This window comes from Phocoena sinus, chromosome 6 (assembly GCF_008692025.1).
Source record: "Phocoena sinus isolate mPhoSin1 chromosome 6, mPhoSin1.pri, whole genome shotgun sequence".
NCBI classification, from domain to species: Eukaryota; Metazoa; Chordata; class Mammalia; order Artiodactyla; family Phocoenidae; genus Phocoena; species Phocoena sinus.
This window is the reverse complement of record NC_045768.1, coordinates 82218500-82232634: the sequence shown is the minus strand read 5'-3', so window position 1 is coordinate 82232634 and position 14135 is coordinate 82218500.

Sequence of the window (14135 nt, the reverse complement as noted above, 5' to 3'; positions counted from 1 at the left end):
GGGTGAACATACATTTCTCCAGTAAGGATTTGCTTTTTCTTCTTCCTGGTTCCTGGAATACTACCAACCCAGAATCACTTTAAAAGAAATTCTGGACTTAGGGCTTTTCAGACCAAACATGAGGTATAAATTTAGGTCACAAAGCACTGTGAGAGCCAACTTACGATTGTCATAAATACTCAGGGGAGTTGGGCAGTTTCTGTGATGTCTCCTTTTGGGGCGAGCATAATTTATTTTTCCACTGAAAGTGGAGACATTAAAGATCCTGACTCTGTGGGCATATTTCTCTTCTGACTTCCCTCTTTGTACACACCCTAGGCGTTAGATCTCATCTTCTGCAGTGCCCTTAAAATATAAGATTTGAGACAAGTACCTCCATCTTCATTCCAAATCAAGATGCTAGGCCACCCATATAGGACATGCTAAGACAGTATAATATTAGTTTTGCAGGATGGCAAACACCTACCCTCACTGTGTGGGTAGTGAAGGTTGAAGAGTTGGGGGAGGGATTTTGCAGGGAATGAGTCATCGGTATTTCCTTATGGGGGAGGGAAGTGCCCCTTGACCTCAAGTCAAGAGGGGAGGGTTGGTGAGAACCACTAGGAGAGTTTGACCCATGTCCCCTCTGGTTTAGGAGCCACAGGGCCTAGTGTCTGCTTTGTGTTCTTTGAGTCCATTCTGGCTCCTAAATATGGTTGTTCTGAGAGCCGTCCTCTGTCCACATTGAGATGGCCATAGGCTGATGTGTGCCAATTGCTCTGAGGCCTTAAGAATGCTAACTACTAGAAAGGAATACAAACATTTCATTTTCTTTAAGAATATCATTAATAAAATGATTTTTTGATAAACATGAGTTCAGTGTCCCTACAGATCTGTGGATTCTTATCAGCTTGATACAAAAAGTAGCAAATGTGGACAGAACATGTTCCCTCCACTTTGGAAGCTGATTCATTGGAATTAGAGAGATTTAGCCTCTTGATGAACCCATAAAATGTTTTTATTGTTACAGAAAAAGCATTCAATCTCATTGAAAGGAGAATATATAACATTGCATTTGGGAAGAAAATTAGATATGCTAAAGCTTGTATGGTGATGGAAATGATAATTTTTTATTAACAAATTGTCAGCATGGGGCACATTCCTTCAATTTTCAGCAATTTGAAATCCCAGCATTAATCAGCTTTCGTTAAATGCCACCCACTGCTTTGTACAGCAGCGAGGAAGGCAGTAATGAAATATTGAAAAACTAGCATTAGATCAGAGATCATGCTGGCTGCAGAATCTTTATTTTATGTGAAGACCTTTTTTTATTATTCTGGAATTAGGCAAAACATGCCATGTCCTGATCAAATGACTTCTGTGAGTGCTTTCTTTCAGAACAATAAATGGTGCTAATAAGTTGGCCAGCCTCCCACCAACTAGACCTTTGATATATGTTGTATCAGCACATTAATAACAAATTAGAATTAGAGAAACATAGGGAGTGTTCCCCACTCATAATTGTCTTTTTCTGTAACACAAAGTAAATCAAACTATCACGTTGCTCCCAGGAAGCCTAAACCATTTATAAAACAACAACTTTGTTTTTTATAAATTGGTTTAATTTATCCATTTTTAATTGCTTATTAGGTTCCTACAGTGTGCAAGGTGCTGCAGGGACTAAATAGATGCATAAAAATGGCCCTGCTGTGAAAGAGCTCACAGTATCCACATACACTTCATTGTTTGGTCCACAAGTTTTACTTCCTCTGTATTTTTGGTCTATATACTTCCTCTATATTTTTGGTCTATTGAATAAACGTGCCAATATTCGTCAGATGTGAATGTGACACTGCTTACTCTTCTGTCTGTAAGATGTTGCTTTGTGCTTTTTTTCTAGAATTAAGGCTAGGGCCTGCCAGTTCATCATTTCTGGTGTTCTCGGTCTCCCTTGGTACCAAGCTATATACATTTTCAGAAAGACTTCTCAAGGCTAAGTAATATATAGACTGTCACCTAGAGGGAGAACAAAATAGATTGATAAGTACCCAGTACTGTGACCTGGGCCACTTTGTTATTGGGTATTACCGTGAGTAGTTCCAAGGAGCAAACAAGAATGTGAAATGGAAGTTCAATCATTTGTGATTCAAAGAAAAGAGAGCCAACCTGTGGACTGTTCTTAGTAGAGTGGTTTAGTAATTTGTGATGAAAACCTCAAACAGGAAGTCTTAAGTTGGAGTTCATGGCTGCTTCAGAGAATCTGTGAACTTCCTGAAACTATAAATAACATTTTATATTTAAGAAGCTGTGTGTTTTGTTGAGATAATCCATAGCTTTCACTGGATTCTCCAAGACAGTCATGAATCCCTAAAATAGTTATGAACTATTAGTCTAGGTCAGGGGTTGGTGAATTTTTTTCTGAAAAGCAAGAGACAATAAATACTTTAGGCTTTGAAGAACATACAGTCTCCATAAATAAGTGAATGTGGCTGTATTCCAATGCAACTTTATTTTCAAAAACAAGATGGCCCAGGGGCCATAGTTCTCCCACCTCTGGTTTAGGCTATGATTTGGTAAGACAGAACTTTCAAACTACTGTGCTGAAGTACATCCAAGTTTTCCCTTTTATATAAATCATATTTAACATGTGAATTTTATTTATTTAATTTTGTTTTTTCTTTCTTATCGAAGTATAATTTACATGGGGTAAAATGAACAAATCTTAAGCCAACTCAACGAACTTTTGCATATGTTTACACCCATGTAACCACCACCCACATCAAGATATAGACTATTTCCATCACTCCAGAGGATCCCTCATGTTCCTCTTTAGTCATAATCTTCACCCTCCCCCAGAAGTAACCACTCTTCTATCATCATAGCTTAGTTTTACCTTTTCTTGAACTTCATTTAAATGAGACTGTGGAGCAGTGTGCAGTTTTTTGTGTGTGCTTTGGCTTCTTTCACTCAATATAATGTTTTGAGATTCATCTGTGGTTTTGAGCACACAGACTTTTAATATAGATATCCTGGTTGATTTATAATATTGTTGTTCCTAAAGACCCTTCTTTATTAACTAGCAAGAATTTCTTCGTCCTTCTGGTGTTTGTAGTGCCAGACTAGTGGCCACAAGAAGATGCAGAATTCCTGTTTCCACCTTCCCACCCCTTGAAGTGAAACCACAAACACAGAAATTGCAATTCAGGAACTCCTACTTCCAAATAACATCAACACATTGAAGCATGAGCTCTGAGTACTCTTTCTTATTGGAGAAAGTAAAGGTCTAAACCTTGGATGAGTTTAATGAGTGAGGGCTCTTGTTCCTCTTTACCCTCAGATCAGTAGTATAAATTTAAAACCAATTGGTTTTATACTATCATTGGCCCATAGAATCATGAGGAAGTTTCTAATGTCCTTTAATCCAGTGCTTCTCAGACTTTTATGTGCATACAAATCCCCTGGGGGTTTTGCTAAAATGCAGATTATGATCCAGTTGGTCTGGGATGTGGCCTGAGAATCGTCCTGCAGAGCCCTGACGTTGCTCACTTGTAAAACATGCTTTGAGTAGCAGGACTGTCATCTAGTAATCATTACTGATGTGGTTTAGACCAGAGACGATGGTATTCAAAGGCGGTGACAGTGCAAACTCAGAGAGAAATGAGATAGTTATGAATGAAAATGGATAGGAGTTGCTGAGAAACTGAAATAGTACATGAGGAACAGAAGATACCAAATGAGATAAATGATGGTAGCTCTGGATATCTATCCAGACTAGTATCCAGCTCTGGATTGCTTCTGGGCCTGAGTCTTTTGCAGCCATGGAAACTTAAGAATGTTGGTTCCTGCTGGAGCAACATATATTTTCCACCATCCTTATGTCTAAAGTTTCAAGGTCTGAACACTCTTCATCTTCCTCTCTTGGGTTTATTGTGGATTTTTTTCTCAAGAAAGGCCTGCAGTCTCTGTATCATAATAGTTAACTAGTTAGTTCTCATGATGTTACCTAACCACCTCTCCTTTTTTTTTTTTTAATTGGGGTATAATTGTTTTACAGTGTTGTGTTAGTTTCTACTGTACAGTAAAGTGGAGTTCCCTATGTTATATAGCAGGTTCTCATTAGTTATCTGTTTTATACATATTAGTGTATACACGTCAATCCCAATCTCCCAATTCATCCCACCCCTCTCCAGGTTCCTCAAAAAACTAAAAATAGAATTACCATATGATCTACTTTTTTTTCATTGAAGTAGAGTTGATTTACAGTGTTGTGTTAGTTTCTGCTGTACAGCAAAGTGATTCATTTATACAAATATATGCGTATTCTTTTTCATATTCTTTTCCATTATGGTTTATTACAGGATATTGAAGATAGTTCCCTGTGTTATACAGTAGGTTGTTTATGTATCTTGTATATAGTAGCTTGCATCTGCTAATCCCAAACTCCTAATTTATCCCTCCCCCAACCCCTATTCCCTTTGGTAACCGTAAGTTTGTTTTCTATGTCTGTGAGTCTGTTTATGTTTCATGAATCAGTTCATTTGTGTCATATTTTAGATTCCACATATAAGTAATATCATATGGTATTTGTCTTTCTCTTTCTGACTTACTTCAGTTAATATGATAATTTCTAAGTCCATCCATGTTGCTGCAAATGGCATTATTTCATTCTTTTTTATGGCTGAGTAGTATTCCATTGTAACCACCTCTACTTTTATGTAGTAAATATTGGCACAACATTTGCTTTTAGATTTTTAACACATTCTTAGGGCTTATGATCTTCAAATGGACCCACATCCATCACATCCTCCACTACTGTTTTGTTAAGTAGATATTACTTCATTGCAACATGACCCTCCTGCAATAGGCAGATCTTTTTACAAAAACAGGTGATTTTGTTGATTTTCTTCTCTTGCTCCAGGTTGCCCACAATCATCTCCGGGAGCTATTGTTCACAACAGCTCATGTTCATGCATGGGTTACCTCTTCACTGAGCCCAAACACACACACATATTACTTATTTAGAAACCTCATTTACACAATGATTATGATTACTCATCCCACATTTTATAACAAGCCCCTGCTAGTAGTAGCAGGTTGTACAGCACTTTTGCCTATGATAGCCTTCCTCCCCCTCTCTATAATTCCAAAGCCCTGTTTTCAGATGTTTACATAAATAATATATCCAGCACAAAGTCTTTCTTAGTTGTCTCTTAAAAAATTGTATTTGAAAAATTCCCTGCATATTGAATGATATTTGTAACATACAGACAATTTAAAAGATAATTGTAAAGTAAAAGGACTAATCGGAAATCACTCATCTATCTACCAACTATCTTAAGAAATAGAATATCATTCATTGCATATAAATCCTCTGTGCACATCACCCTGCCTCAGTAATAGAGACCATCAATTGCCTGGCATTTATGAGAATGATTGTCCTGTTTTTACTTATAGTGTTACCATATATGCATGCAGCCTTAAAAACAGCTTCATTTTGCCTCTTTAAAAATTTTTGTAACTGGAATCATTCTGTACATGTTATTTTGTGATTTGATCCTCTGGTTTAATATTGTTTGTGAGATGCACTAATGATAAAGCATATGGTTATGGTGCATTCATTTTAATTAACATATAGTATCCCATTGCATTAATACATCACAGTTTTTGTATTTATCAGGTCTATTATTGATGGACATTTAGGTTGTCCAATTTTGGCTTATTGCAAATAATGCTTCTATGAACAAGTAGAGAAAACTTGGAAGCGAATGTTATTTGGGGAGGAAACATTTGAGTGTGTTCTTGGCTATACCGAGTTTGAAGTGCTTTGGGATATATAAGTGGAGATGTTGAGTATGTATAAGGATATAGGACTCTGGAGCTCAGAGCAGGATCTGCCTGGAGATGGAAGCTGGAGAAGCTATGGCCATGGTTGACATCCAGAGAGAGATTATAGTATGAGGGGAGAAGAGGCTCTTGCCTTTGACCTTGACAAGCCCCAGTAGTCAATGATGAGACAGAGGAAGCTGAGTCTGCAAAAAAGAATGAGAAGGAATAGCCAAAGTGATATGAGGAAAACCAGAAGAATGTGGGTTTTTTTAAGAAATTAAAAAAAAACTTTTAAGAAACAGGCAGTGGTTAACAGTGTCCAGTGCTGCTTAAAGTATACATAAAATGGGGATTTTAGCATGTTTATTGGATTTAGCTCCTAACAATCATTAGTGACCTTCATGAGAATTGTTTTGGGGGAGTGACAGAGTAAAAAACCACATTGGCATAAAATGATAAATGAATGGAAAATAAGAAAATGGAGATAGAAAATAGAAATTTTTGTCTAGAAGGGCAGGAAAGAAAGATAAAGTGATCACTGGATAGGAACATAGATAAAGTGAACACCGGATAGGTCAAAGGAGGCTTTCGGTTTTTTCATCAATGAGACTTTTTTTAAATATAAATTTATTTATTTATTTTTGGCTGCGTTGGGTCTTCGTTGCTGCGCACGGGCTTTCTCTAGTTGCGGCAAGTGGGGGCTACTCTTCATTGCGGTGCGCGGGCTTCTCATTGCAGTGGCTTCTCTTGTTGCAGAGCGTGGGCTCTAGGCGCACAGGCTTCAGTAGTTGTGGCACGCAGGCTTGGTAGTTGTGGCTCTGTGGCTCACGGCTCTAGAGTGCAGGCTCAGTAGTTGTGGCGCACAGGCTTAGTTGCTCCGCGGCATGTGGGATCTTCCCAGACCAGCAGTTGAACCCGTGTCCCCTGCATTGGCAGGCGGATTCTTAACCATTGCACCACCAGGGAAGTTCCACATCGATGAGACTTGAACACGTTCAAATTCTGGTGAGAAGGATCCAGTTAAGACAGAATAATTGGATGTATAAGATGGAAAATGTATAGGTGACAGCATATGGTTCTGGAAAAGGCTGGAGTTGATGGGATCCAAAGATGTATAATTGGCTTTTTTTTTTAACATCTTTATTGGAGTAAAATTGCTTTACAGTGGTGTGTTAGTTTCTGCGTTATAACAAAGTGAATCAGCTATACATATACATATATCCCCATATCTCTTCCCTCTTGCGTCTCCCTCCCTCCCACCCTCCCTATCCCACCGCTCTAGGTGGTCACAAAGCACCTAGTTGATCTCCCTGTGCTATGCGGCTGCTTCCCACTAGCTATCGGTTTTACATTTGGTAGTGTATATATGTCCATGCCACTCTTACTCAGCCATAGAAAGAAATGAAATTGAGTTATTTGTAGTGAGGTGGATGGATCTAGAGTCTGTCATACAGAGTGAAGTAAGTCAGAAAAAGAAAAACAAATACTGTATGCTGACACATATATATGGAATCTTAAAAAAAAATGGTCATGAAGAACCTAGGGGCAGGACGGGAATAAAGACGCAGACCTACTAGAGAATGGACTTAAGGACATGGCGGGGGAAAGGATAAGCTGGGACAAAGTGTAACTGGCTTTTGAAAGGAAGAGAAATGCTAAACCAATGAAGGAGGAGTGGAGAAAGATGAAAAAATACATGAAAGGACGTGGTAGTGGAGTGTTGAGCATGAGGTAGGAGGTAAGATCACTGGCTATGAAGAAAAGGGAAGCTGGAGCTATAAGGACATGTCTAGAGAAGAATGACATGGGTTTGAAAGCCATTCCAGAGAGTGTAATGTGTTGGCCAGACAAATGTTAGCAGGTTGCTGATCGTTTGTTTAAAGTGTCAGTATATCGTGTGCCTTGTTCCAGTGCAAGGCCAGAGAATGTGGGTAACAATTTATGTGGATTCTGAGTATGACAGACAAGTGAGATAGGATTTGGGGATACTGGCTAGATTATCAATGAAATGGTAGATCATGGGATTTAAGCAGTAAGAGAATAAAGTGAGTCTTTTGTGTATATATAGATACTTGCATGATATACTGCAGTCAACACTGATTCCCCAAAAGGTCTTGCTGTTGTCAGGAGTTATGCACTACCTCCATCATAACGGTACTAAACACATTTCATATGTAAATAAATATGGCACATCTTGCCCTTGAGTAAAAAACATGAATAAAATGAAGAAATTAGAAGACTGGTGGTAGGAGTGAAAGCAAGACAGGTATTTGGAGGCCCTGATGAGATGGAAGAATGGTCACGGTGGGAGTAATTAGAAAAGTAGTTATAAGATAGGAGGAAAAAAAGTTGGGGTCTAAATGAGGGATGCCCCAGTTAGTAATTTCAGGGTATGACAGGGTCCAAGGCCGTCCTATTGGAGTAGGTGACTAATGGGGTGCAGAGGAGAAGATCATAAGTTGTTATAAGGTCAAGGACCCAAGGTCAAGGTGTTAGAGGGGTCATTGACTGGGCTACTGAAGTCACCCAGGATATTGGCAGGACTTAGGGTGAAGAAGAAGACTGTGATTGTGTACTAAGTCTTTCATGAATGGTGGTGAATGAGGGACAAGGGAAGTTGATGTGTAACAGCAAGGGTGGTAAATGACAGCTAAGAGGAAGGGGAGAGGCTGTCATGCATGATGTGAGGGGAGGTGATAATTGTTAGCAAGTGATGATGGGGAGCACAGAGGACAAAAAATCTCTGTCCTGATTTTGAACTACATGACAGTGAGAAAATGAACGGTCTTCACTTATGAGGGGTATGGGAAAATATTTGCAGCGGGGCGTCTCCCTTAAGGCAAGGCAGAGGGATTAAGCAAAGAACATATACATTCATAGAGGATTTAGTGTTTGGAGCAGTATTTCCATAGAGCTCAGCTCAAGGGTTTAGATGGGGTAAGGCAGGGATGGGCTGAGTCCAGGGCCCAGAAGTACCAAGCAGAAGGGATGAGGGTGGAGGAGAGAATGGATGGCCAGAGATGCATTCTCTGGGTATTCCTGGTGAAAATACAAGGTGGGTTTTCAGTTAATCTCTTTGAAAAGAGGGGGCAATAGACAATGGACTTCTAAAAGAAGTCATGTCCAGATGACTTCTCTTAGATGACGTTGGTCTAAGAAGCTGCAGTTTCTGCAGTCACTTGGCCTTCAGTGGTGTTCTTCTAGGCTGCAGTCCTGCAGCCAGCATGGGATGCTGTAAAACCCTTACTGTTATTCAGCCTTATAATCAAAATTCCTGGTTATGATTAGTTTCAGCTTTTATATCCTACATCTGACTTACTTGTCATAAGTTGGCTGGGATCTATTGATATAATAATGCAGCCATATACTTCCATAGTGTTTACAGACTTTAGAACAATTTTAAGGTACTTTCAGTCAAGCACATAATCCTATATAATGCCATGCATTTTACTTTTATAAAAACAAAGTTTTCTCTTATGGTTTCTTCACAATTAAAACTAGGAGAATTTTTTTTTAGTTTTTTTGATGTGGACCATTTTTAAAGTCTTTATTGAATTTGTTACAATATTGCTTCTGTTTTATGTTTTGGTTTTTTTTGGCCGTGGGGCACGTGGGATCTTAGCTCCCCGACCAGGGATCAAACCCGCACCCGCTGCATTGGAAGGCGAAGTCTTGTGCCAACTCTAAGACAATTTTATTGTGGGTTAATAATTTTTGTAAGGTCAATTGGTTTATCAAGTGGAAACAAAAAACACATTGAGGGGGTTTAAGATGTGAAAAATACGCTTGGCGAGTGAGAGGCATGGTGTACCCTTTGTCAGTTTTCAGTGATCCTGAATGGGTGAAGTTGAAACTAATTTTAGCAGGTGTTTCTTCATGCTTCATTTTTCATGCTTCGTTCTCTAGACTTGATGATGGCTTCCCTCCATTCTTTATTTTTCCACTCTTAATGTAGTGTTCCTCAGTGCAGGAGTCTATATTCTCCCATTTAGCTTTGTTGACTTTTGGAGATTAGGTGGAAGTGGCAGATATTGTGAACAGTTGGCTGGTTTGGCCTTGGAAGTAGCAAAGGAGGTAGAAATAGCATGAAGTGTTGAAACTTAGCGTCTTGCAGATGCTCAAGGTTGAGTGAGCTACGTAACAGCTCCTGAACCCCATTCTCCTCCCTGTTAACAATGAAAGTTATAACATCCATTTACTTGGAACAAGATAGGCATTCAGTAAGTGTGAGGCTTTCATTTCTTCCTCTTAGCTGAACAATAGTTTACACTTGGCCCTCAAGTGAAGTTTGAAAGTATAGGAAGGATATAAAGAGGTCTTTTGTCCAAGGCAAACTAACCTTGGTAGTGGGCAAGTCTTAAAGAATGTGATGTGTTTTATTTTACACTTTCTGGATATCCTGATACTAGTTTGGGCAGATAAATGTTTTTAGAGAGCTAATAACGTTTTAATATTCTTGTAAGTATATTGAAGTACACAAAAGTAAATAAGGGGTTTGAAAGTTGATGCCATATACCAAGAGATTAATCGTTTGAGAAATGCAGAATTCTTTGGTCAGATGAAGCAAAAAATTTTTCAGAATTTGTCATTGAGATGTTCTTTTTATGGGAAGAAAAAGGAAATAATTCTTTGTAGTTTTAATGGAATGATACCCCCAAGTATATTTGTGTAGATGCATCCTCTCTCCTTCCCTTTAGCAGACACATTGATTATCAAGTGCTCTGTTGCTGTATATTAAGTAAAGTGTCTTTAAACAGCATTTTGATTAAAGGATCTTTAATATTGTTCATCTCCTTTTATCGCACAGACTAACTCAATATTTCTTGCAGTCTCTTTCAGAGGCTTTACAGACGGTATGAAAAAAAGACTCAGAATTGCTTCTTTTTAAATTTCCTCTGTTGGTTGTTTTATAGTTATGGAGTTATAGTTCACAGTTTGTTTTTTAAAGGATTTTTATTTCTTTAAACAAGAATGATGAATTTGGGGAAAGAGTTTTCTCAAGCAAAAAGTTGGTCACTTTATGGAAACTTTAAGGAAATACTTACATAAATTTAATACTTAGAATGATCCTAAAGAAAAATCCATTGATAACCATTAAAATCAATATATTTCCTTTTCCTTCTGTTGATAAGTTTTATAGGAATTTTCACACCAAGATTTCTAAGTGATGTGTTTGAAGGATTGTTTCATCAATTCCGTAGAGAAATGTCATCTTGCCCTTTTTCTGAATGATGTTTTAACCTCACTAATTAAGCACCCTCCATCACTATTCAGTGAAGCTCTCTTGAGAGTAAAGGGCCTTTGATTAGGGAAACTCTCTAATTGGATAGGACCTCTCATCATAAAACAGTCAAAACATATTGATTATAGTTCTACCATTAGGACTTCCATTGCTTAAAACAAATGGCTTATAACAAGAATTAGATTGACCTAAGTCAATTTTAGCCTGGAGATATTTGGAACCATTAAAAAAAAGATCAAGTAATCTTAGCATTCCAAGAGTCTATGGAAAGAGGGTGGGCTTTTGATTCATGATAGCAAAAATAAATGTTGTACAGTCGATTTTAGGTTTTAACATAATAGCAATCCTCCAATGATTACTAATACTCCTTTTCTTTATGTCTCTCAACTTACATTTAAATATTTTTATTATGAAAATATTTATGCACAAAAGAATACACAAAAGAAGAACTGTGTAATGAATTTCCATGTATGTCACCCAGCTTCAATAATCACCAATATTTTTTCAATCTTATGTCATCAATCTTCTCCCCCTTTTTGTTTGTTTACTGGAATAATTTAAAGCAAATCCCTCATATATCATTTCACCCATAAACACTTTAGTATTCACCTCTGTCAATCTATTTTTATGCTGTTAGAATAACTGTAAATGCTAAAACTTACATAGTGCTTTATACTCCTAGGCTGCCTTATATCATTAGGTTATCACAAAAATTTGATAGGTGTTATCACCACTATTTAGAAGATTTTTAAAAAGAGGTTTTGAATGGTTAAATGACATTATCAGGGGCTACTAAACAGTGACAATAGGTTTCAATCCTGGGTCTCATAAATATATAAGTCAGTTTTACACTCTGTAGCAGATATGACCATACCAAGTAAAAGTCTATTCCTTGGATATTTGACTTCAGCTGCTCTGGGCAGAGGCTCCCTTCTTTGGTCTTATGATACCTGTGGACCAACTGAAGAGTGAGCATAGCCAGAGGGAAGTGGCCATTAGAGATGTGTATCAAGCATGTCTTTTTATTCTGATGTTTTGACATCTGGGGCTCTGCTGACCCTGGAGAGACTGCCCTTCCAAGGGCTCCAATTCCTAGAGACAGTAAAGGACTCACTTGCAAGTGTGACTTGCATATGCAAACCAACCAATCCAATGCCCATATTCCCCATATCTCCTTTACCTAGCTCTTACACTCCAGGCCACTATCTGCAAATCCTAACCACCCCAGGGCCAAGTACCCAACTAGGGACAGCCCCTGTGCCCTAGAGCCCACCAAAATTATTCAATCCAGCCCATCCTAAACCTGCTTACTCTGTCTCACCCATTCCTTCCAGTGGAAACTACAATAAAAGCTCTTGCCCACATTTTCCCCACACTCGTTTGCCTTCGTGACCCTGGTGCCAGTGTGGTGTGGCATGACCCCTCCTCTTGGGAGCTGTGAATGTAACAAACTGTTTTCAGTGGCAATCATCTCCTGATCTGTTGGCCTTGCCATATCTGGATAATAATAAAACCTACATTTTAAAACAAGATGGTAAAGGCTGAGTAAACACTCTGGGACTTAATATCAAGGCTTACTGCTGGAAGATCTGACAAGCTTAGTTGGAACAGGTGACAGTCCTAGGTCGGGTAATTGGGTTGGAGATCAAACTCTAAAAGAATAGCAGAAGGGGATGGCAGTGAGGTCAACAGCACGTGAAAGGCATCATAATTGAATGGCAATAGGCAATTATGCAGTTATCTTGCTGGCTTCCCAAGGTGGGCTGAATTCCAGGGGGAATTATATTTTTTCTTAGGTATGAATATCATCTCAGGTATGAATACATTCCCCTAGGACTATAGGAAGGCAGTGTTCCCTCACACCCTGATGTTGATACCTCCCCAATAGTTCTTCCCTTAGGCCACCATTCCTGCATATCCCATCCAGTCTTGCAATAGTCAACAGTGAATGGTTTATATCTGAGGTTTTCAGTACCTGACTCTACCTCAAGTGTTTCCTCTTCTATGAGACTCTAGTTCTCAAGCTAACTCTGGCATTTCCAGCTCAGTTTCCATCTTGAGTAGAATTTTAGATCAGACACCAAAGATCCTTATAAATCCAACATCCTCATTTTAAGTAGGAGGAAACTGAGCTTCAGAGAGGTAAAGGACTGGTCCTAAGGACATAGGCTGCAAAAAGGTAAAGGCCTTTTGACACTAAGGTACACATTTTTACTATGTTGGTAACTTTCGGTAAAATTTGATTTCTATTCAATATAGACCCTATTTCACAATAACAAGTTCTGGCGGACTATCAGTTACTGGGCTGTAAGACAATCAATATAACAAATATGTATTTAAATAATCAAGAAATTAGTTACTTCCTTATGAAAAAATGTCCTTATGTCATATTTCAGTATAATACTTAAACTATAATATGCTAGGTTTTTCTTTATGATTTTTACTTACATACACACAAATGTAGTCACAAACACCCACAAACACACAACATACACACACCCTACACCTGAAGACTCACTCTCCTATCGCCTAAAAAAAAAAACAAACCTCCTTAACTTAACCTAATAAATTAATAGTTCATGTGTTAAAATACTTAGCAATAACTCACTCATTTTAATATGAATTGATTTTGAAATAATGTCCTAAAAGTATGCTGTCAGTTTAAAGAGGTATTTTATTAGTTTGTACTGGTTCTGGGAAATATATGATTAAAGCTTCATTATTCAGTAATGAATTCAGTTTTCCAAGATGTAATCATGGACTCAGGATCCAGGTGCCTGTGTCAACTAATAAAGCAACGTGGGCATGATTAGGGAGATTCCTGAGGTCAGTGATTCTCAAACTAAAGAGGCATGGGAGTCACCTGGGGGGGGCTGTTAAAGCACGGATCACTGGGCCCTACCTTCAGAAGTGCTAGGGTGGGCTCCAGCCATCTGTATTTTTAACGAGTTACTGCTGATTCAGGAACCACATTTGGAGAGCTGCTACCTTAGGTAATCATTCAACTGAAAAGCATACAAAAAGAGGGGCTGGTGGGAGTTTCCTGATTCCTTCAGAAGCAACTCATGGGCTTGCAGTCTTATACCAA